At 37.4% G+C, this 26361-nt stretch overlaps 1 long non-coding RNA gene across 1 annotated transcript in view; it reads right to left on the reverse strand.

Annotated features, from left to right (window-relative positions):
* Positions 1 to 19490, reverse strand: part of LOC127543456 (uncharacterized) — a 29634-nt gene extending 10144 nt beyond the window's left edge. Inside the window, exon 1 of the long non-coding RNA XR_007949237.1 lies at positions 19264 to 19490. This is a non-coding gene — a long non-coding RNA (uncharacterized LOC127543456). The remainder of the gene's footprint in view (positions 1 to 19263) is intronic.
* Between the last annotated feature and the right edge of the window lie 6871 nt (positions 19491 to 26361).

Raw genomic sequence — 26361 nt, forward strand, 5'->3', positions numbered from 1 at the left:
ATCTTTTTTTTTTTTTTTTTTTTTGGATTTTTTTTTAATTTTTATTTTTTTTTAAATTTTTATTTAATAATTACTTTATATTGACAGAATCCATGCCAGGATAATTTTTTTTTTACAACATTATCCTTTGCACTCGTTTCTGTTCCAATTTTTTTCCCCACCCTCCCTCCACCCCCTCCCCTAGATGGCAAGCAGTCCTTTATATGTTGGATATGTTGCAGTATATCCTAGATACAATATATGTTTGCAGAACCGAACAGTTCTCTTGTTGCATAGGGAGAATTGGATTCAGAAGGTATAAATAACCCGGGAAGAAAAACAAAAATGCAGATAGTTCACATTCGTTTCCCAGTGTTCTTTCTTTGGGTGTAGCTGCTTTTGTCCGTCATTTATCAATTGAAACTCAAGTCTCTTTGTCAAAGAAATCCACTTCCATCAAAATATGTCCTCATACAATATCGTTGTCGAAGTGTATAATGATCTCCTGGTTCTGCTCATTTCACTGAGCATCAGTTCATGTAAGTCTCTCCAAGCCTCTCTGTATTCATGCTGCTGGTCATTTCTTACAGAACAATAATCTGAATTCAAATCTAACTTCAAACCATGGGCAAGTCACTTACCTGTGTGTCTCAGTTACTTCATCTCTAAAATGAGCTGGAGAAGGAAATGGCAAATCACTCTATTATCTTTGCCAAGGAAACCTCAGATAGATTCACAAAGATTCAGACAACTGAGTAACAAAAACTTTTGACTCTAGGTCCAGAGCTCTATCCATTGGAACCACCTAACAGGCAGTACTTCTTACTCCTTTACTATTCCAAGAAAATAAAACTTAAAAAACTTAAAAAGTTTCCTTATTAAAAGAAGACTACTATGTTTGCATTTGCAAAGTTATAATGTAGAAATAATGCATTTTTACTTATGCTGAGATAGGCTAATCTCCCTATAGCTGGCTTATGACAAGGAGTATATGTCCATCTCCCTTAGACAGCCACACTAAAGTAGTACTGCTAATAATAGACATTATCTCAGTAAAAATAAACAAAAAAAGTCTAGTTATTCTCAAAGGCTAATTCTTCAAGAAAGCCTTCCCTAATCTTCCCTATCAAGTAATGAATCCCTTTTCTCTAAGTTCTGTTACACTTGTACTTACTTCTATAACAGGGATTCTTAATGTTTGTTTTTTGGAGTAATTTTATGGATCATTTAGATTTATGGTAATTTGCATAATGTTTCTAACTGTATAAAATTAAATACACTGGATTATAAAACACTCGGATGATACTGAAATAGTTATGAACTTTTTCAAAAGTTCAGAGAAAATATTCTCTAAAAATGTTCATATCCCATGTTAAGCATATCTGTGCTCCAATATGTTAATCACATAGCACATTCTTTTATAATTATTGCCTACTACAAGACCACGAGATCCATAACATTATATAAATTTAATAAGTTTAATAAAATGTTTTAAAATAATCAAATTAATGAATTCAATAAAACTTTTTAAAAAATACAACAACAAAAATTCCTCAAAAGATTTACAAGTAGACTGAAGGCAATTTTGTTACTCCCATGTTAGGATTTAATAAGACACTCTATAAATAACCTCTAACAGTTCATGGTTTCACATGTAATTTTTTCTTTATATAAATCAAAATGTTTCTATTAGTTAAGTTCATAATTTACAAAAGAACTCTGATCATTTGACATATTTGATAGATCAGTTGATTCATCAGACAGGTAAGTTTAAGAAAGAAGAGCACTGAACTCAAGAATCGTGAAGCTCTCAAGTTCAACCCTACCTCAACCTTTTTGTTCGTTGTGTGCCCTTCTAAACCTCAGTTTGCAACCCTGTAAAACGGGGATAATATTAGCACTTACCTCCCACGTGACAATCGGGTGATACAGCAGAGTAAAACGCTTTGTTTCCCAAATGAGAAAAGGCTACACATACGAAAGCTTTACACACTTACAAAACAACACTAAGTGGCAAATGAACACTTGTCAAAACAATGAATTTGGGTGGGAGGGCTTTCCAGGAAAACCAGCCGGCCTATCCCAAACCTTAAACGACAGGAGGCTAGCCTCAAATCGGGAGCCAGTTTATTCCTTCCTCTCCACCCCCCAGTCGCGTATCTAGCTCTCACCTGATACGGCAGGAGGGAGGGGAGGAAGATTCCACTGCACCCGCAACCTTCCTGCTCCCCTCTTCCTTCTGCCGCTACACTCGCTCGGAGTGTATGGAATTTCACATCTATCTCCCCCGCAGCTCCCCTTGGCTGGCTAGGGCCAAGCTAGCCATCCGGGGAGCTCTTCCCCACCCTAATCCGCGGTCACCCCTTCGCAATCCCAATCTCCACAGCGAAGACCAAGCAAGGCAGTCCCCTGACTCTTCAGGACCGCCTCCTACCTGCCTGGGAACCTTGAATTAAGGCGGTTTTTTCCATCAAGATAATTTGAGTTTATTCTTTCTAAGTGACAGCTGTTCTCAAGAAAACCCGATTTTGGCAGCTGGGACTCGCAGGTGCCGGGTTTGTGTTTCACTTACGCAGCGTTAGTTAGTTTGTGTGCGTAAAGACGGGGTAACGCCGAGCACGATTACGTTTGTTTGGTCTTGCGTTTGGGGGATTGAGATTTATTGGCTCAGTATTTTGTTGTGAGCCGATTTGTAAAATGATCTTTCTAATCCTATTGTAAAAAGGGACAATTCGAAGCTCCTCTTTTTATCTTCATACCCTGGCCTATTATTTTCTTACTTCTTGAGACTCCCCCTTCCCCTAAATATTATTTAAAAACCACATCCTGCAAAATGCACCCTGAAAACTCCTTGGTCCCCTGTGATATTTACATAAAAGTGAGGTTCAGATTTTTTCCCTCCCCCATCCATTACCCTTTCCTGGCTCTCCCCCCTTCCTTTTCCCCTCTCCATTTTTACTTCCTCCCCACTTCCGCTTCCTATTTTACTTCCCTTTTCCCTTCCTTTACACCCTACACCCTCCCTCTCCTCTTTTTCTTCTCCTCACTTCTGCTTTCTCTGACCCTCTCTCTCTCCTCTGAACCCCTCCTCAGATCCTCCAAATTCCTCTTCTGAGGACCTCCCCTTTTCTGGGGATCACTTGACTGACCCCTGCTGTTTTCTCACCTGTAAATCATCCCATGGTGATTTACAGATAGCCACTCATTTCAACCTTCAAACAACCCCAGTAAACATGGAAATATTATGATCTCTTGCACTTGTTATGTCCTTTTTAGAGTTAAGGAAACAGACTTTTGTTTCTGTCCCTTCCTTCTTTAGAAGGTGATCTCCCTAGCTTAGCTGGGTAGTACCCTAGAGTCAGGAGGAAGCCGAGTTCAACTAGGGTCTCAGACATTAGTTGTGTGACCCTGGGCAAGTGACCTAATTGTATCAAAAACAAAAACTAAAAAGAAAGGTGATCATATCGGTTAACTAGACAGAAGCAGCCTCTAACCTCTGGGACTGGACCTGAAACTGAGCAGGTTAGAGACAGCAGAGTCAGGACAAGATTAATTTCTGTCAGAGTGAGAGAGAAGATACCTGCAGCCAAAACCACCCATCCAACCCAACCCCAAGAAGGAGGGCTTAAAAGCTGTAGATGCTGGGGCCACTTATAGTCGTAAAATGAGCTGACCCACAACACAATCAATTTAGGTCTTGAGACAGTTCTCATGGTTGGCATTTCTTGAGACAACACGGCCTTTCATGTGTCTCATGGGAAGTCATTATCTCAAGTACTGGGGGGTTAGGATTATTCTGGAGGGAACAGAAACAGAATTCCGTGACTGAAACAGGAGTACAATACAAGAAACAGAGATGGTGCACACCTGAAGATTGCCCCAGAAAAAGAGGGGGCTAAAACCTTCAGTGAGCACCTGGTGCTGGTCGAAGCAATACATTTGAGAGAGGGGGTCATCATACCACGAGCAAAGTATTGTTGTTATGCCAAGCTCAGGACACAGCCTGCTTGCTGGGCCTCAGCTCTGGGAAGCAGGATATTCAAAACATTTTGACAAGACTTATTCCACAACATTCTCCTCATGTCTTTTCCTTTTTTTCTGATCCTTTCAGGATGTGATATTATAGCAAGAAATGGAGGGCAGAAACAGGGAAATGATCAGTTTCCCATATAAGATCAAAGATTAGAAGTGAAAGGAAATGTAGAGGGAGATTTATCTAGTCCAAACTTTCTACTTCATCTATGGAAAAATTGAGCCCAGAGACCGAGTCACTCAAAGTCACAGTAGCAGAGCAAGAATGAGAATTTACCAGTGGTTCTCAAACTTTTGTTTTCAGTGTCTTTATCCTATTAAAAATTATTGAGGATCTCTCCAAAGAAGTTTTGTTTATCTGGATTATATTTATCGACATTTACCATATTGGAAATAAAAACTATTTTTGAATTTGTAGGCCCTCTAAAAGGGTTTCAGAGATCCCCAGGATTCTCTAGACTATACTTTGAGAACACTGATTTAGACAATCTGATTTATAATCCTCTTTCTACATCTTGACACCTAACTGCTTTTTTCTAGTGTCCTTGACTTTGTTCAATTCTCAGTGCTTCAGTTCTACCTTTTAGAAGAAGTCTTTTACAATCTTCCTTAGTATAAATTTTTTCCAATTTATGTTAATATTGTATGTGTCTGTGTGTCTATAGTGGCAAATATACAATCTGTTTATAGCGCTGTTTGCAGGTTATCTCCCCCAATAGACTAAGCTCCATGAGATCAAAAACTACAGTTTTTGCTTTTCTTCTCACCTTCAGCACTTACACAATTCCAGGCACATAGTAGGAGATTAATAAATGTTTATTGTGGAGTACCTGAGTAAAAACACCATACTAGGATTCTTTGAATCACAACTTCACATGGATAAAATAAATCTTTCTGTCTGACTACATCACATCATCATGTCTCTCGAAGACATTCCAATTTAGATCTGAATTCTTTTGATCCCTATCTTTCAGGCTTTTCCTCATCTCTCCTCTTCTCTGATATCAGTAAAAGTTCTTTCTCCATAGAATGATTTACATATATTTACTCAACTGAGCTTCATAATAACCCTAGGAAATATATGCTATTATACTCATTCTAGAGATGAGGAAATTGAGTGAGAAAGAGAGTAAGTAATATTCCTGAGGTGGCAGAAATAGTAGAATCTAAATGCAAGTTTTCCTGACTTCCAGGTTCAGTGCCCTATACATTATGCCACCTTGGTCCCTCTAATAAAACATTTGCTACTTTTCCTCTCTTCACAGCTCTGATGATTTTTTTTTCCTATTTTCTCTTCCTACAAACAATTTAATGCACTTCAGATTCCTTCTCCAGCTCATGAAAGGCCCACTTTGAAGACAAGAAATGTCCCCCTTTTCTATTTTGATCCCAAACATATTATACATGACAGATTCCTATTACAGGCTTGTTGCTTGGCTCATTTACTCTTGAAACAGCAACAACTTACAAATACCATACCTTCTTAATATCAGTTATGCATCAAGAGGATAGTACTTAACTGTAGAGAACTCCCAGGAAGCTAGAAACTTCAGTAACTGGGAGGTTCCCCCTCCCCCTAAGTGCTTTTAAGTGCTTTTAAAGCTTGAAATCATGGGAAAACAAAGTCCTGGCACAATTACTGGGGCATTGTGAACTTTAAATAAGATTGAATCCCTAGAAACTAACAACATACTTCAGAGAGTTAGATCATAGAAAACAGAAACCAGGGTTGGTTACAGAACAATGCTTTTCATAGTAATATATGGTTTTAAGATATATAAACATGATTTCTCTCAATAAACAGCTCTGTGGAATTATCAGCAACTCTGCCTCCTAATTTTCAACCTCCACTAGCCCATTTGTGTTGTGCTGGTCACAACACTTGATGGCATTTCCAGATGTTCCCCACATCATCCCTATTTGACTTTTTGGATCAAAGGTGCCGAGCACTAAGCTTTGTGCTGATGAAACATCTTATTAAACAGTAATAGGGGCAACTAGGTGATACAATGGATAGAATACTGGGCTAGCTTCAAACAATTAGCTGTATGACCCTAGGTAAGTCACGGTACTCAGTTTGCCTCAGGTTCCTCATCTGTAAAATGAGTGGGAAAAGAAATTATAAACTGCTCCACTATCTCTGCCAAGAAAACATCAAATGGGGTCATAAAGTGTTGGACCACTGACATGACTCAACATGTATAAGGCACTGTGGATACCAATTTATACAATGAAAGCACTCTTCTCCAAGAAGTGGGATATTAGAGGAAAACAGATGAGTAGATATGGAAAGCAATTGGAGGGAGAGAAAAGAACAGTAACTACAGAATCAGGGAGGGTTTTCCATGACAGAGAGTACCTCAGAGTCTTACAGATACAAAATTATACTTTAGACATGGAAATGGAAGGCCGAGTTCAAAAAACTTGTATATGGCCAGACAATGAAGAAGAATATTCTGAAATAACTGGAAAGATAGGGTGGATAGGTTTTTTTAGTGAAATGGACAAGTCCTAACCTTTCTTTTGGCCCTCCATCCTCATCTTAGCCAAAACCGTCATTTCTGAACATTTTTAAATTTTAGTGTTTGCGAGAATTACTCATAATTTAACCAAATATGGAATGACCCACTAAATAGAACCACAAAATTTAAAGCATCTGAACTTTGGTTCAAATAGTATTTTTCTGTACAAACTCACAATTGAAATTTGCTGCTTCCTTCTGTCTCTCTTTATAAAGATCCAATCTTCAGTGTTGTTTTCTTAAGTTTCTTTGCTTTTTTAATTCTATTGAGCTCATTTCCCATTCCTTCAGTAGGGCTTTCCATATTACTTGGAAGTCTTCATAGTAATCATTTTATGGGACACAATATTGCAATATATTAGTATATTGTAAAATATTCAGTCACTTCCCAATTGGATCAAATCTTTTTGTCATGATATAATCTCTGCAAACATAGAACAATGTAGCATAACTGGAAAAAAAATAAAGAGGTATAAGATGCCAACACTTTTTAGTGTTCATCATACACAGGACTCCATTTTTTCTTTCCATGCTTTTGCAATGATCACGCCTTTTGCTTAGAATGTACTCTTTCTTTATGTTTCACTCTCAATCACTGACTTCCCTTAAGGTTCAGCTCAGATGCCATTAGCCAAAGATGGCTTTCATAATCTCCTCCAGGAATTGCTGATGCCTCCCCTCAAAATTATCTTGTATCTGTTTTGTACATACTGATAAATGTACACATATAGATCTCCCTAGATCGTCAGTACTTCCAGGACAAGGACAGTTTTACTTTTGTCTTGGTATCCTCAGCACCCAGCACAGTGCCTGGCATACATTAGGCATTTAATAAATGGTTGTTGATTGATTATGCTCCTGGAATCCGTAATATCTGGTATGAAACAGATCTTCTCTTAGGAACTTGGAAGTGACCACTGTTTCAATATTTCAGTGTCAGTGATTTCTACCACAATCCCACAAGTTTGGAAGCTAGGATCAGCATGGAAAACAATGATAATGGAATGGGAATAGTGCTCACTTTAAGACATGCTTTGAGAATAGCAAACCTTGTGAGATTCTGGGCCAAATGCATTGACCACAACAGGGCTCTGGGAGATATTAGAAGCAGGAAGAAGCTGGGGTTGGATTAGAAGACTTCAGATGGAGTCCAGATTCTACTAATTGCTAGCCATGTGACGTGAGGAAGTGTTTCATTTTCTCTCTAAGCCTTAGCTTCTGCATCTGCAAAAGTCAGAGGAAAATCACTGCAGAAGATCCTTTGCATCTTTTAGGGAGTTGAAATGGGATGGCCTATAGAAAGCACTTTGTGGAATTTTTGCATAAAAATGAGCTGTTATTATTTCATTCTACCTCACCACTAAGAAGACAAGAAAGCACAATAATAGCAATAATGTCAATTTTTTCCATGGAGTGGAATATAATATTTATATAACTGGATATAATGGAGTGGACATAGCATCGGCTTGGGAGGCAGAATCCTTCTACTTTTTACCAATTTGGAGACTTCACTGCTCTGTGCCTGCTCCTGTTGGTCCCTTTAAAATGAAGTACTAGATAATTCCCAGATGTCTCTTTTAGTTCAAAATGAACTGATCCAACATCTGGCCAAGATGGCGGAGAGGAGACACACAGCTGTGTAAGCTCTGCATTTTCTCTCAGAATCCATTTCATTAAAAGCCTCTGAATTAATGCTTGACTAAAAAAAAAAACCCACAGTTACCAAGAGAAGAAATCCTTGAAATTCACCAGGAAAGGTCTGTTTTTGCTCGAGAGTGGGGAAGGTTTCAGATTGGACGCAGGCTGAGGGCAGGCAGCTGAAAGCACGGCAGGCAGCTCACAGCTGAGCAGACTGGAGGGGGTGGGGTATGATCTCAGCCATCTCTGCGGGGAGAGCTTTGCTACAGGATTGGATATTTTGCCCTGGCAGCAAGCTAGTAGACAAGCAGAAAAGCTAAAAACACCGGGGGTGAAGAATACAACCCCGAAGAGCTGGGATCTCTCAGGACCTAGCCACCCTTCCCCCACAGTGTCTCAGCCCACTCTCAGAGTCTCAGCCATTGCTGTCCTACTAGTGTCTTACTGCTACCCCCTGCAGAATGTAGAGGAAGCTCGGTAACACCACCCAGCTCCCCCAGCCCCCCCAAAAAGAGTCCATTTGGGTGTTTGTTTGTTTGCCAGTTTGTCTTCTTTGATTCTTCTCTGACAAAATGAGCAAAAAATTTAAAAGGACCTTAACCATTGATAGCTTCTATACGGATAGAGAGCAGACTTTAAACCCTGAGGAGACTAAAAACAGATTGTGTCCAGATGACTCCCCAAAGGAGGAGATCATCTGGTCCTCAATACAGATGAATTTCACAGAAGAAATTAAAAAGGCTCTCACAAGAGAGCTAGAAGAAAAATGGGGAAAGGAAAGGAAAACTTGGCAAGAGAGTCTGTAGAAGTCATCCCAGTCATTTAAAGACAGAGTGGATAAAGAAATCAAATCCTTGAAAAATAGGATTAGTGAAATGGAAACAGAAAATAGCTCTCTAAAAAATAAAATTGGCAAAATGGAAAAAATTCCATAGAACAAAACAACTCACTTAAAAACTCAATTGGACAATTAGAAAAAGATGTTTAAAAAGTGAGTGAAGAAAATATTTCATTGAAAATCAGAATTGAACAAATGGAATTGAATGACTCAAGGAGACAAGAATCAGTCAAACAAAACCAAAAAAATGAAACAATGGAAAAAATGTCAAATACCTTCTTGGGTAAAATAGACATTGAAAGAATTCATCGATCACCTACTGAAAGGGATCCTAAAATCAAAACACCGAGAAATATGGTGGCCAAATGCCAGAACTATCAGACAAAGGAAAAAATACTGCAAGCAGCTAGAAAAAATCAATTCAAATATAGAGGAGCCACAATAAGGATTACCCAGGATCTAGCAGTGTCCACATTAAAGGATCGAAGGGCCTGAAACATGATATTCTGAAAGGCTAAGGAACTTGGTATGCAATGAAAAATAACTTACCCAGCCAAAATGAGCATCTTTTTCCAGGGAAGAAGATGGACATTCAATGAAACAAGCGATTTTCACCTATTTTTGATGAAAAAAACAGAACTTAACAAAAAGCTTGATCTACAAATAAAGAACTCAAGAGAAATTTAAAAAGATAAAGAAATCTTGGGAACTATATTTCTCCTCTAAAAATATATAAAGAATACATGTATACCTTGTTCTAGAAACTAGAGGTGGAAAGGACATTGTACCAGAAAAAGGGTAAAGTGGGGGTACTATATCTCATGAAGAGGCAAAGGAAACCTATTATATCTGAGAGAAAGAATGGAAGGGATGAATATAGTAGTGTGTATCTTACTGCCATCAGAATTGGCTTAAAGAGAAAAATTTTAGATATATTCGATTTATGGTGAAACTTCTCCCACCTCATTGAAAAGTGGGAAGTGAAAAGGGAAGAACTAAGCTAAGCGGAAGGGAATACAGAAATTGTGAGGAAAAGGAGTAAGATAGGGAGAGGAATTCTAAGGTAGGGGGAAGGATACTAAAAAGAGAGGGATGTGAGAAGCAAGTGGTGCTCACAAGTTTAATACTGGGGAGGGGAGTAAGGAGGAAGGAAGGGAGAAAAACATAAACAGAGGTTAACAAGATGGCAAATAATACAGGATTGGTAATTTTAACCATAAATGTGAATGGGGCAAACTCCCCCATAAAGAGGAAGCGGTTAGCAGAATGGATTAAAAGCCAGAATCCTACAATATGTTGTTTACAGGAAACACACCTGAAGCAGGGAGATACATACAGTGTAAAGGTAAAAGGTTGGAGCACAATCTACTATGCTTCAGGTGAAGTCAAAAAAGCAGGAGTAGCCATCCTGATCTCAGATCAAGCAAAAGTAAAAATTGATAATTAAAAGAGATAAGGAAGGGCACTATATCTTGCTAAAGGGTAGCATAGATAATGAAGCAATATCAAAATTAAACATATATGCACCAAGTGGTGTAGCATCTAAATTCTTAAAAGAGAAATTAAGAGAGCTGCAAGAAGAAATAGACAGCAAAACTATAATAGTAGGAGATCTCAACCTTGCACTCTCAGAATTAGAGAAATCAAATCACAAAATAAATAAGAAAGAAGTCAAAAAGGTAAATAGAATACTAAAAAAGTTAGATATGATAGATCTCTGGAGAAAACTAAATGGAGACAGAAAGGAGTATATTTTCTTCTCAGCTGTTCATGGAACCTATACAAAAATTAATCACATATTAGGATACAAAGACCGCAAACTCAAATGCAGTAAGGCAGAAATAGTAAATGCATCCTTTTCAGACAACAATGCAATGAAAATTACATTCAATAGAAAGCCAGGGGAAAATAGACCAAAAAATAATTGGAAACTAAATAATCTCATACTAAAGAATGATTGCTTGAAACAGCAAATCATAGACATAATTAATAACTTGACCCAAGAAAATGACAACAATGAGACATCATACCAAAATGTGTGGCATGCAGCCAAAGTGGTAATAAGAGGAAATGTCATATCTCTAGAGGCCTACTTGCATAAAATAGAGAAAAAGAAGGTCAATGAATTGGGCTTGCAACTAAAAATGAGAGAAAAGGAACAAATTAATAACCCCCAGTCAAACATTAAACTTGAAATTCTAAAAATAAAAGGAGAGATCAATAAAATTGAAAGTAAAAAACCTATTGGATTAATTAACAACACTGAGTTGGTTCTATGAAGAAACCAACAAAATAGACAAACCCTTAGTAAATCTGATTTTAAAAAGGAAAGAGGAAAATCAAATTGTTAGTCTTAAAAATGAAAAGGGAGAACTTGACACTAATGAAGAATAAATTAAGAGCAATAATTAGGAGTTACTTTGCCCAACTTGATGCCAATAAATTTGATAACTTAAATGAAATGGAAGAATACCTTCAAAAATATAGCTTGCCTGCCAGATTAACAGAAGTAAATAGACTAAACAATTCCATTTTAGAAAAAGAAACAGAACAATCTATTAACCAATTCCCTAAGAAAAACCACCCAGGACCAGATGGATTTACATGTGAATTCTACCAAACAATTAACCCCAATGTTATATAAACTATTTGAAAAAATAGGGATTGAAGGAGTCCTATCAAATTCCTTTTATGACACAGATATGATACTGATACCTAAACCAGGGAGGTTGAAAACAGAGAAAGACAATTATAGACCAATCTCCTTAATGAATATCGATGCTAAAATCTTAAATAAAATATTAGCAAAAAGATTACAGAAAATCATCCCCAGGATAATATACCATGATCAAGTAGGATTTGTACCAGGAATGCAGGGCTGGTTCAATATTAGGAAAACTATCAGTATAATTGACCATATTAATGACCAAATTAACAAAAAAAGATATGATCATCTCAATAGATGCAGAAAAAGCATTTAATTAAATCCAACATCAATTCCTATTAAAAGCACTTGAGAGTATGGGAATAAATGGACTTTTCCTTAAAATAGTCAGGAGCATCTATTTAAAACTGTCAGTAATCATCATATGTAATGGTGATAAACTAGAACCATTCCCAATAAGATCAGGAGTGAAACAAGGTTGCCCACTATCACATTACTATTCAATACTGTATTAGAAATGCTAACTTCGGCAATAAGAGATGAAAAAGAAATTAAAGGAATTAAAGTAGGTAATGACGAAACCAAATTATTACTCTTTGCAGATGATATGATAGTCTACTTAAGAGAACCCCAGAGATTCTACTAAAAAGCTATTAAAAATAATTTACAACTTTAGCAAAGTCACAGGAAACAAAATAAATCCACATAAATCCTCAGCATTTTTATACATCAACAAAATCCAACAGCAAGAGATACAAAGAGAAATTCCATTCAAAATAACTGTCGATAGCATAAAATATTTGGGAATCTATATACCAAAGGAAAGTCAAGAACTATATGAGCAAAACTACAAAACACTTTCCACACAAATAAAGTCAGAGTTAAACAATTGGGAAAATATTAAGTGCTTTTGAATAAGTTGAGCGAATATAAAAAAGATGACAATACTACCTAAACTAATTTATTTAGAGCTACACCAATCAGATTCCCAAGAATATTTTAATGACATAGAAAAAAATAACAAAATTCACATGGAAGAAGAAAAGGTCAAGACTTTTAAGGGAACTAATGAAAAAAAATCAAATGAAGGTGGCTTAGCTATGCCTGATTTAAAACTATATAATAAAGCAGCAGTCACCAAAACCATTTGGTATTGGCTAAGAGATAGACTAGTTGATCAGTGGAATAGGTTAGGTTCACAGGACAAAACAGTCAATAAGTATAGCAATTTAGTGTTTGACAAACCCAAAAACCCCAGCTTTTGGGATAAAAATCCATTATTTGACAAAAATTATTGGGAAAATTGGAAATTAGTATGGCAGAAACTAGGCATTGACCCATACTTAACACCGTACACCAAGATAAGGTCAAAATGGGTTCATGACCTAGGCATAAAGAATGATTATAAATTAGAACATAGGATCATTTACCTCTCAGACCTATAGAGGAGGAAGTTTGGAATTATGCCCAAAAAATTATCAAACTGTGCATACCCTTTGATCCAGCAGTGCTACTACTGGGCTTATACCCCAAAGAGATACTAAAGAAGGGAAAGGCACATACCTGTATGTGTCAAAATGTTTGTGGCAGCCCTTTTTGTAGTGGCTAGAAGCTGGAAAATGAATGGATGACCATCAAATGGAGAATGGCTAAATAAATTGTGGTATATGAATGTTATGGAATATTATTGTTCTGTAAGAAATGACCAGGAGGATGAATACAGAGAGGCTTGGAGAGACTTACATGAACTGATGCAAAAAAAAAAAAAAATGAGCAGAACCAGGAGATCATTATACACTTCAACAACAATACTGTATGAGGATGTATTCTGATGGAAATGGAGATCTCCAACAAAGAGAAGATCTAATTCAATTCCAATGATCAATGATGGACAGAATCAGCTACACCCAGAAAAAGAACACTGGGAAATGAGTGTGGATTGTTTACATTTTTGTTTTTCTTCCCAGGTTATTTTTACCTTCTGAATCCAGTTCTTCTTGTGCAACAAGAGAACTGTATGGTTCTGCACACATATATTGTATCTAGGATATACTATAACATATTTATCATGTTTAAGACTGCCTGCCATGTAGGGGAGGAGGTGGAGGGAGGGAAGGGAAAAGTCAGAACATAAGTGAATGCAAGGGATAATGTTGTAAAAAATTATCCAGACATATATTCTATCAATAAAAAGCTATAATTTTAAAAAAAGGAGGGGCAACTGGGCTCAACTCCTTACAGAGAGACCAAAGCAGGAATCATGCCAGGCCAAGAGACCTTCCTTGGCATAGCTGCCCGCAAGGATATTCTGCCTGCTGAGAAGGCATTCTCTTTTCACTGTTAATTCCTCTTTATCTCTCTTACCTATTTCCCTAACAGGACTATACTCCTCTTCACCTTTCTGTCAGGATTTCTCTGCTAGGAACTTTCTCTCTCTCTGCCGGGATTTCTCTGCTAGACCTTTACTTCTCTGTTGGGACCTTGCCCCTAGGAAGTCAGCCTGCAAAAACTGACTACCCAGTGCCAATAAACTTTTTGGGTAAGTAAATTCATTTATGAAGGACTTGCACTGATCAGAAGGGGTTCCCACAGTTCTTGCCCAGCACCAAACCTCATCAGTACTGGTGGTGGTTGGTCTTGCATAATGATTAAGAAATTTGAGCTTATGCCGCAGCTAGAATGATAAAATGGGAATATGTTCTTTTCAGAGATTTTCAACTCTTTATACTTGGGAGATGGAAGGAAAAAGGACAATATCATTAATGTTATCCCACTAAATTTGGAAGACATTTGCCTTTTTCCAATCTTTGTATCAACTAATATTAAAAAACCATTTACACTATAATGTATACATAAAATCTTATACAACTCTGTGAGGAAAAAACAAATATTGTTCTCATCATTTTGTAGAAGGGGACATGGAGGCTCAAAGAAGTTTAAGTGTTTTGCCTAAACTCACACAACAAAACAAAACAAAAGCAATTCAAAAACAGTTCATGTGCTTGTTTTCACTCCAAATTTCTGTGAAACTATGTGACTTGAAAGAATAAAAAGAGCTGCCTGTATGATGTAAATGACAATGAAATTCCCCCCCCCCATTATATTCTGTGCCATCTTAAAGGCTTTTCTGTTTGTGAAAATCCCTTATTAAGATATCTGAGATGTAGTAACTATTCTAATCAGACAGTATGTTTTTTGAGAATGATGTGATTATTACCTGAGAGCAAAGAATTAGACAGAAAAGGAAAAAAAAAAAGAACCTGGATTTGGAAATGTGAAACTTTTCTAGAACATGGCCCCTTTCAGCCCAAAGTTGTCCCACCATAACCCTTTCCTTTTTCCAGGTTTGTATATCTTCTCAATTTTTGCTTCCATTATCTATTAACTTCCAGGAAATTCTTTCAATTTCTTTGGTGACTCCATTATCTGGTTTAATTTCTTCAACATTATCTCCACACTAGTATGATTGTGGAAGTAAATATTTATGTTGATAGCCCCTTTAATATTTTTTTTCATACAATTCTTTAGTATTCTCTCACGATTTCCTTTTCCACCCCAATCTGGCCACATCTTCACATTGCCATATCTTAGACTTCACCAGCTCTCACACTCTCAATCCTCTCAAGGTGCAAACCTGTGAAATATCACTCCTTAACTAGATATTACTTTTCTACCTTCCCTCTTCTTTCTTCCTTCACTTCTACACTTTGACCCATTCCTATTCTCTCCCAAGTCCATCCCTCTTACACCTCGCATGCTTCCATACCAAGGTCTCTCTTAATAATTTCCCACTTTCTTCTTTTACTAACACTTCCCATGATATCCCTTATTTATCCTGTTCTTCTTGTGTCCCCAACAAATAAATCCTTACCCTTGTATCACTTCCACAACCAGTTTTCCCTGCTCCCTCTCTAGAAGTGCCCAATGTCACTGCAGAAAAGTCACATCAAGCTAATTTCACCCAATAAAAATTCAAATAATATAACTCTAGTTGGGGTGTTCAACCATCTCACTCTATCCTTAACAACTTCTCTAGAAAATCATAAATATCTAAGGACTGGAAAGAGACTTAATGGGCTTTTTAGTCCAACCCACAAAGGAAGGAAATTCCCAGTATAACACACCCAGCAAGGGACCACCTAGGCTCAGCTTTAAAACCTGTAGGGAAGTGAAACCCATTACTTCCTACAGCAAGCACTTCCACCTTAAACAGCTCCACTAATTAGGAAGGATTGTTTTCTGACCTTAAACCCCAAATGATCTCTGCCTCTTTCCCCTATTGCTCCTGCTTCTATCTTCTGAGGGTCAAACAGAATTAATGTAATCCAGTCAGATACTTGACAGGAAAGGGAAAAGAAGGAAAGAAGGATCTATATAGTGCCTACTATGTACCAGCCACCATATTACTTTAAAAAACAAAACAAAACAAAAGAGTTTCATTTGGACTTCACAACAACCCTGTAAGTGTTATTATTTTCCTCATTTTATAATTGAGAAAACAGAGGCAAGCCTCTCTCAAGACTCTAACCTTGCCTCTCCATCTCTAACTTAATTCAAAGAAAATGCCTATTAGCCACCTATTGTATGTGAGGCACTTAGTAAGTGCTAGGGATGCCATAAAAAATAAACAATCTCTGCCCTCATCCCAAGGATTGAGCTACCACCTCCATATAGCTCTGTCCACATTCTATCCTTTGTTCTGAACATCACATAGATATTTCCCCAAGGACACTCAAGGATGAAACTCAATACATCCAAAAGTGAGCTTGCTGTTTCTTCCCTAAAAATGAATGCAAAGCATGAGAAGACTCAGATGAACTACTAGTGTAAGCAAAAGGTAGGAAACAACAGGAAAGAGGAACTATAATACAAATATTAAAAAACACAAAATCAAAATGGGACAGTTATATGCATTTATTACTAGAAAGATGTGCCAAACATTCCAAGAGAGTGGATTTATTTCCCTTGGTTCTTTCCTGTCCCAACCCTTCCTGATTCCCCTTAGGGAAGAAACTTATAAAGAAACACAGGCATCTTCTAGGCCCCTATTCCTGTGTAACTAAATGACGAAGTTGAGACCCAGAAAACAAATAAGAATATACACTGACCCTTTTATTGCAAAAATGGGGAATTGTGGATAAAAAATTTGCATATGCTGTCAGAAGAGATCATGGGATTAGTGTTTTTTGCTGTACCTTCTGGCTCCTCTTTTTTCATCTTTCAAGATGGATGACATTTAGGAGAGGGAAGGAAAGGTCCCTTCTTGGAAAATAATAATTTAGAAACAAAAGGTATCAAGAAAAAAATAATTTTTTAAAAAGTATGAAAAGTGCTTACTCTTTTCTGACTTCAGAATTGATGTTTGAAGTGCCATGATTCACTCATTCTGTTACATTAGAATATTGGGGTTATCACTGAGTTTCCTCAAACTCACCTCTATGTCCAATTAGTTACTGAGTGCTATCGATTCTATCTCTGCAATATCTCAAACCTCTATCTGCTCTATTTCTACTGCCTAACCCCCTATTTTTGTCAACCTGCAATTCTGATTTCCTTTACAGGCTAATTGTACACTATTTCAAAGTCCGATTCTTTTTTGTACAGAAAAATAACTGTTTGGACATGTGTATATATATATATATATTGTATTTAACTTATGCTTTAAGATATTTAACATGTATTGGTCAACCTGCCATCTGGGGGGAAGGGATGGGGGGAACGAGGGGAACATAAGTTGGAACAAAAGATTTTACAATTGTCAATGCTTAAAAATTACCCATGCATATATCTTGTAAATAAAAGGCTATTAAAAAAAGTATAAAAAAAAAGAAAACTCTGGAACCAATAAATAAAACTAAGAGTTGATTTTATGGGGGAAAAAACCACAGTAAAATCGATAAACCTCTGGTTAATTTGATTAGAAAAAGTAAAGGGGGAAAAAAAAATCACCAGAATCAAAAATGAAGAGTGAACTTACCACCAATGAAAAAGAAACTAAAGCATTAACTAGAAGCAATTTTGCCCAACTGTATGGCAGCAAATCTGACAATCTAACCAAAATAGATGAACATTTACCAAAAAAAAAAAAAAATTGTCCAGATTAACAGAAGAGTCAATAAATAATTTAAATAGTCCCATTTTAGAAATGGGAAAAAGTCCCTAAGGAAAAAAATCTGCAGGACTAAATGGATTCACAAGTGAATCCTACCAAATATTTAATGAACAGTTAATTCCAATTCTATGTAAATAAACTGTTTGGAAAAATTGGTAAAGAAGGAGTCCTGCCCAGTTCCTTCTATGACACAATTAATACTAAACTAAGAAGAGCCAAAACAGAGAAAGAAAATTACAAACCAATCTCCCCAAATTTTTAAATAAAATATTAGCAAAGAGATTAGAGATATGGTGAATACTTTTCATAATGTTTTAACTGTATAAAATTAAATACACTGGGTTATAAAAGACAACAATGATACTGAAATAGATATGAATTTTTTCAAAAGTTCAGAGAAAACACCCTTTCTGTTGTTGTTTGCATTTTGTTTTCTTTCCTATTTTTTTTTCCTTCTTGATCAGATTTTTCTTGTGTAGCAAGATAACTGTATAAATATGTATACATATATTGAATTTAACATATATTTTAACATATTTAACATGTTATTGGACTACCTGCCATCTGGGGAGAGGGTGGAGAAAGGAGGGGATAATTTGGAACAGAAGACTTTGCAAGGGTCGATGAAGAAAAATTACCCATGTATATGTTTTGTAAATAAAAAGCTTTGATTTAAAAAAAAAAGTTCAGAGAAAACAAAATTTTTTAAAATGTTCATACTCCATGTTAAAAATCCCTGCTTCAACATGTTAATCATGTCACATTCTCTTATAATTATTTGAATACACCAGCCTACTACATGAGCTCCCTAATGCTGCATAAATTTAATAAGAGTCTAATAAAATGTTTTAAAATAATCAGATTAATGAATTCAATAAAAACTTTTTTAAAATATAAAAAAAAAAAAAACCAAAAGATTCTCAAGGAGGCTAGAGAGAATTTTGTTACTACCATGCTAAGATTTAAAAGACACCTCAAATCACTCTAACAGTTAATGGTTTCACATAGAAATTGTTTTCTTTATATATCTATATGGGTCTATTTTTAAGTTGATAATTTTAAAAAGAACATTTAAAAATTCATTTGATCTACCAGTAGGGTTAAGGGAAAAGACTTCAATTAAATCCTACCTCAGGCTTTTGTTTGTTGTGGGACCTGGCAAATCACTTAATCTTTCCCAACCTCAGTTTCCAACCCGGAAAAATGGGGATAATATTAGCATCTGAGAAATGCTTTGCTTCCCAAAAGAGAAAAGGCTATACATGGGCTGAGTTTACACACTTACATAACAACACTAGGTGGCAAATGAACACTTGTCGAAAGAATTTATTTGAGTGGGAGGGCTCTCCCGCAAAACCAGCCCACCTATCCCAAACCTTAAGTGACAGGAGGCTAACCTTAAATCGGGAGCCAGAGCTGCTTTGCACCCACTATTTATTCCTTCCTCTCCACCCCACAGTCGCGTATCTAGCTCTCACCTGATACGGGAAGAGTGAGGGGAGGCAGGCTCCACTGCGCCCGCAACCTTCCTGCCCCGCTCTCCTTTCGGGCCGCTAGACCCCACTCCCAGTCTTCACATCTGCCTCCCCGCAGCTCCGCCTGCCAGGCCGGGCCCAAGTCAGCGCAGTCTTAATCTCCACGGGGAAGGCCGACAAGGCAGTCCCCTGGCTCTTCGGGACCGTTTCGAACCTTGAACCAAGGCGGTTTTTCCCCCCAAGAGAAGATGGGTTCCTTCCAAGCGGCAGCCGTTATCCGGGAAACCTGAACTTGGCAGCTGGGACTCGCAGGACCCGGCGTTAGTTTGTGTGCGGGAAGACCCGGTGACCCCAGCACCGCTCCGTTTGTTTGGTCTTGCATTTGGGGGATTGAGATTTGGTGGCGCAATATTTTGTTGTGAGCTGAAATACTCACTCATTTCGCTAGTGTAGCTGGTTCAATTCATTACAGCTCTATTGGAACTGATTTGGTTCATCTCATTGTTGAAGAGGGCCACGTCCGTCAGAATTGATCATCATATAGTATTGATAATATACTCTTATAATACTTTTATAAAACCTGTCCTAAAATGGGACAATAGGGAGCTCCTCATCTTATCTTACCACCTGAGACTCCACTTTCCCTAAATATTATTTAAAATCCACGTCCTGCAAAGTGCACTTGAAAACTCCCTAATCCCCCGAGTCACCTGTTCCGAAGAATGATTTCAGAAAAATGGGGCTCAGATATTCCCCCCTTTTCTCTTCTACCGCAGCCCTCGCTTTCTCCTCCTTCTACCTCCTCTCACTCTCTCCCTTAGCTTCCTCTGTCCCTTCTCTGGCTTTCTCTTCCCCTTCCTCATCACTTCCTCTTCCTGCCCCTTCCTTGCTTCCTCTCCCCACTTCCTTTTCCTGTCCCTTTCTAATTTTCTCTTCCCCTTCACCACTTCTGCTCCCTCCTCATTTCACTTCCCTTTCTCCTTTTTTGCTCTCCCTGTATCCCTCCCCTCTTTTGCTTCCTCCCCACTTCTACTTCTTGAACCAGCAGTTCAAAATTATGTAAGTAAGAGATTGTATAGATTGTATTTATTAATTAGACTTTGTCCATTCGTGAGTAATATTAATCTAACATAGGGTATGTTAATTTTCACTCAGGAGGAAGCATGTATCGATCACCCTTTATGTCAAGAGCATTACAGTGAGTTAGGTATGCAGGCAAAGATCTCTGTGTCTATGTCTGTACATAAAGACATATACACATGTGTGTCTATATGTATCTGTGTACATATAATGTCTATGTTTCAAAAAGAAATCAACATACACACTCCGGGTGTTTCATATACAATGCTCTTTTTCTATTCTCTTTTACATGTGAAGATATCCTTGTTTAATGATTTTTGGTCACATTTAAAATAATAAGTAGAAAAGGATTAAATTCATGGCATATCGGAATATTGGAGGGGATGTGGGAAAACAGGGACACTGATATATTGTTGGTGGAATTGTGAACACATCCAGCCATTCTGGAGAACAGTTTGGAACTATGCTCAAAAAGTTATCAAACTGTGCCTACCCTTTGATCCAGCAGTGTTTCTACTGGGCTTATACCCCAAAGAGATCTTAAAGAAGGGAAAGGGACCTGTATGTGCCAAAATGTTTGTGACAGCCCTGTTTGTAGTGGCTAGAAGCTGGAAAATGAATGGATGCCCATCAATTGGAGAATGGTTGGGTAAATTATGGTATATGAATGTAATGGAATATTATTGTTCTGTATGAAATGACCAATAGGATGATTTCAGAAAGGCCTGGAGAGACTTACATGAACTGGTGCTGAGTGAAATGAGCAGGGCCAGGAGATCATTATATACTTCAACAACAATACTATATGATGATCAATTCTGACCGACCTGGCCATCTTCAGCAATGAGATGAACCAAATCAGTTCTAATAGAGCAGTAATGAACCAAACCAGCTACACCCAGCGAAAGAACTCTGGGAGATGACTATGAACCATTATATAGAATTCCCAATCCCTATGTTTTTGTCCACCTGCATTTTTGATTTCCTTCACAGGCTAATTGTACACTATTTCAAAGTCCGACTCTTTATATAGCAAAATAACTGTTTGGACATGTATATGTATATTGTATTTAACTTATATTTTAAGATATTTAACATGTATTGGTCAACTGGCCATCTGGGGGAAGGAGTGAGGGGAAGGAGGGAAAAAGTTGGAACAAAAGGATTTACAACTGTCAATGCTGAAAAATTACCTATGCATATATTTATAAATAAAAAGCTATTTTAAAAAATTCATGGTATATGTAAAGCATTCATGTAGAGTTAGAAGGAACCTCAGAGGCTTTCTAATACAACACCTTCACTTTATACATAAAGAAAAAGAATCCCGGGAGAGCAAGGAAACAAACCCAGGGTCACGGAGGAAGAAAATGTGGGAAGCTGGATTAAAACCCTGGTTCTCTGCTCACTACCTGCTTTGTGCTAGTACAAAGCTCACTTCCAATTGGGAAAACTAGACCAAGAAGACTAAATATACTAGATATCATATAGCATAACATAAAGAAATAAATATTCTATATGCTAATAATATAAGTAAAATAGAATTCTCTATTTTTATAAAACTTGATTTTTTAAAGAAAATATTTAAAATTCTATGGTTATCAAAAGTTCATACAGTTTACTTGGCATCTCTACTATTTTGTTTTTCTGTGTCTGATCTGTTTTAGAAAGGCAAGTCCAGCAGACAGCCATGCTTACTAGTTTGATTCTACTCTATGTAGGGAGAGCTAACTGGTCCAGTAGATGGAGAAGTGAGTTTGAAGTCAAGAAGACTTGAGTTCCAAAGAATCTGGTTTTTAGGTCCCTTCTAGCTATAACATAACAATGTAATATCTATAGTTTTATCTCCCCTTCAGCCTTTCTTTCGAACAAGGTTGTAAGAGTGATGAAGGAAAAGTTCACCAAAGATATATATATATATGAGAGAAAGAGAAAGAAAGAGAGAAAGAAAACTTTGTCATTCCTACAGGGTCATGCATATTTCTTCTGTTTTTTAATTAGTATTGTTAATTTAGGGGTATTCTGATACTCCCAAACCTGCTATAGATTAATTCTCCAAAACTAGGATTAACTGTCCATTTCATTTGTTGAGAGGAATTGTAAACTCATAGGATCATGGGATTTCAAATGCTGAAAAGAACATTAAAATTCATGCAATTGTCTCATTTTATAAATAGGGAAACTGAGACCCAAGAGAGGTATAGTGATTTACTCGTATCCCAAAGTAGGTAACATACAGCAGGTGGTGAAGGATCCAAAATTCAACGCTTTCTCAAATATATCATGGCTGACCACTGTTTACTGCCAGAGCCCTTTTTTCAACCCACCATTTCCACCCTTTTATTCTCCAGACAACTGTGGATACCTCAGAGGATTAATCATCAAGGGATAAAGAATTGATTGATACCATGAAGTTCAAATTTTCTATTAGGAGGAGATCATCAGGCACTGTCTTCAGGGATCTCAATCAATTTAAGCAACAGCATGAAGTCCTTACAACAAAGCCGAAGCTCATGTAGTGAAAACCAAAAAGATTCCATTGCATTGGCCCCCCATATAAAATGATAAACAATTTATCATTAACTATGGCTTTCCTGGTTTTTCCAACCAGTCTAGTAGGCCGCCTTGGTTTGCACCCGAAAGAAATTAATTGATCTTCTAGCATAATCTCTTGCTTCTGTAACCACAGCTTCTAACATCAAAAGAAATAGGTGAGAACTGGAAGCCAAGCCTAACTGTGTACTTTATACACTTTAAACTTAAAGAGCTAAAGGCTTTGAGCCTACCTGACCTTGGCAAGCTCTGTGATGAGAACTATTGAGTGGAACCTATTGCTGCCTACTTTAAAACTAAGCTAGAAATTACTCCCAGAAGATCTCTTGGCCTTCCAACTGAAAGCCTCTCAAACATCAATGAATTGACTTCCCTTTCACATCTGGCTAAAAGTCAGAGACAAATTATATTCCAGGAGAAACAATCCTTGGTCTAGTGCTTCAGGGACTCCTGGCTCATCCTCTGATGAACATGTAATAATCCAGGATAATTAAATAAGAGATGCTTTGAATTAAGACAACTCTGAGGTACCACTATATACATGTCAGATTGTCTAAGATGACAGGAAAAGATAATGATGAATATTGGAGGGGATGCGGGAAAACTGGGACACTGATACATTGTTGGTGGAAGAACTGTGAACAGATTCAATCATTCTAGAGAGCATTTGAACTATGCTCAAAAAGTTATCAAACTGTGCATACCCTTTGGCCCAGCAGTGTTTCTATTGGGCTTAAAGGAGGGAAAGGGACCTGTATGTGCAAAAATGTTTGTGGCAGCCCTTTCTGTAATGGCAAGAAATTAGAATCTGAATGGATGCCCATCAGTTGGAGAATGGCTGAATAAATTGTGGTATATGAATGTTATGGAATATTATTGTTCTGTAAGAAACGACCTGCAGGATGATTTCAGAGAGGCTTGAAGAGACTTGGATGAACCGATGCTAAATGAAATGAGCAGGACCAGGAGATTATTGTACACGTCAACAAGAAGATTATACAATGACCAATTCTGATGGACGTGGCTCTTTTCAACAATGAGATGATTCAAACCAGTTCAGATTGTTCAGTGATAAAGACAGCCCTCTACACCCAGAGAGAGGACCAGTGGAGCTGTGTGGACCACAACATAGCAATCTCACTCTCTCTGTTGTTGTTTGCTTACATTTTGTTTTCTTTCCCAGTTTGTTTTCCTTATTGACCCGATTTTTCTTGTGCAGCAAGATAACTGTATAAATATGTGTTGGATTTAACATCTATTTTAACACATTTAACATATATTGGACTACCTGCCATCTTGGGGTGGGGGTGGGAAGGAGGAGGGGATAATTTGGAACAGAAGACTTTGCAAGGGTCAGTGTTGAAAAATTATCCATGCATATGTTTTGTAGATAAAAAGCTTAAATAATAAAAGAGAGAGAGAAAGAGATGATTTGGAAGAAGTTGGAAATGCTGTTTCCTTTCTTTTCCCTTAAAAAAAAAAAAAAAAAAAACCAAAAAACAAAAAACAGGGTCAGCTAAATGACACAGTGAACAGAGGGCCAGGCCTGGGGTCAGGAAGACCTGGGTTAAAATTCAGTCTCAGGCACTTATTAACTGTATGATCCTGGGCAAATTATTTAGTTTCCTCATCTATAAAATGAACTGGAGAAGGAAATGACAAACCATTCTAGTACCTTTACTAAAAAAAAACCCCAAGTTGGGTCACAAAGAGTAAGACATGACTGAACTACTACAACAACAACAAAAAAGTTTTATTTACTAATATCTCATTTTCTTTCTTTTAAAAATAATGGGAGTGATTGGATGAAGCTTTCTCAGCTTGAGACTTAAGTCACATACTTCTTATACCCAGAGCTGGAAGGTCAGTTCTTGAACGCTGAGTTGCAGGAAATCACGTGGTCTGTAAAGGTCAGACCCATACGAAGCAGACAACATTGTTCAAGGACGGTTACATCCTTTTAGTCTATCCAATGAAAAGGCTCAGATCTTTTGCTTTTTAAATCCTTACAAGCCAGAAGATGGTCAGGTTCACAAGCACATGGCGGGACCTGGGATGGCTCCTGAGGGTGTGTACTGGGCCTCTCTTTGCAGGGCCTAAATAAATGCTTTCTCTTTGTACCTGAAGATGTCTCTGATTAGCCAATGTGGGAAAGGGGATCTAGCACCCACGCCATGCAATAACTTCAAATAAATCTGCAGAAATGCTTATGTATTCTTAAAACTTAGTATGGTATCTAACATTTAGGGGGAAAAAATTTGACATGACTTGAATTGCGACTTTTTCATGAAAAGTTGTTCTTTAAGAGTGACTTGATTGTACATTAACACCTAACCAAGGACACTTTGGGGTAGAATATGAAAGGAAAGAGGAATTGGTGATTCCCAACTAGAAAATTCTTAAGCTTTCAGAGCAGAGATAGGATTGGTGGAAAACATTTCTAGGAGGGAGTAAGTAATGCGTTTCTAGTAGTAGTGGAAAGGTGTGAGAATTGGGGTGAGAATCGACCTGGGGAATGCTCTCTGGTCGGTGCAGGTCCAATGCAAAGAAATGCAAACCTGAAAAGTCTGAATGGCAGAAAAGAGAAGTTTTTTGGCACTGAGAAGCCAGCTTTGCTAGGAAGACAGACTTCTCGGTGAGTAAGGTCCTACCAGGGAAAATGGCAAAGGTTAACATTGAGAAGAGAATATCATCACAATGGGCTGGAGTCCTGGCAGGCAGCCTTGCCAAGAAGAGAGCTTCACTGGCAAAGCAAATTCCTGTTTTGGACTTCTGCAGAGATTTGGAATTTATAATTGTCTTTTATTAGCAATCTAAGGCTGGGGTGTCCATTCAAAATTGAATGAGATTCCTTCAATGTTGTCACTGCCCCCAGGCCTAGATTTCAATTGAATGAGACCACAAGTTTGAGCTAAGTAGGGAGTAGTTGTGGGCTAATCTTAATGAAACCACTTAGCTGTCCTGAAGAGTGGGTCTCTGTCAAAGAAGAGTTTCAGAGCTCATCCCAAAAGTCAAGGAGGACAGTTTCAGGATTCACCCTCATTACTATGATGGATTACTTAGAATAGCCTAAAGAATCAATAAAACTTAATTAAAATAATAGGTTCAGTAAAACTGCAGGTTAAGAAAATCAATCTGTAGAGCAATAATAGAATTCTGGAGATATTGATAAAAAGGAAAGTTAAATTCAAAATAATTACAAAATGCATAAAGTAATTGGGAATTTGTTCTACCAAACACCATGCAACACATTTATAGGTACTACTACAAAACACTATTTCCAGGGAGATTCCATGCTCCTGATTACTCTGTGCCAATATAATAAAGATGCTGCTGCTATTGCAGTTAGTTTATATGATTAGTATCATAACAAACATCCCAAAAAACACTTTAAAGAGCTGAACAAAATTTATTGAGAAGAACAAAAGATCCAGAATATCAAGAGAAATAAGGGAAAAAGTAGGAATG

Source organism: Antechinus flavipes, chromosome 1, assembly GCF_016432865.1.
Source record: "Antechinus flavipes isolate AdamAnt ecotype Samford, QLD, Australia chromosome 1, AdamAnt_v2, whole genome shotgun sequence".
Taxonomy (NCBI): domain Eukaryota; kingdom Metazoa; phylum Chordata; class Mammalia; order Dasyuromorphia; family Dasyuridae; genus Antechinus; species Antechinus flavipes.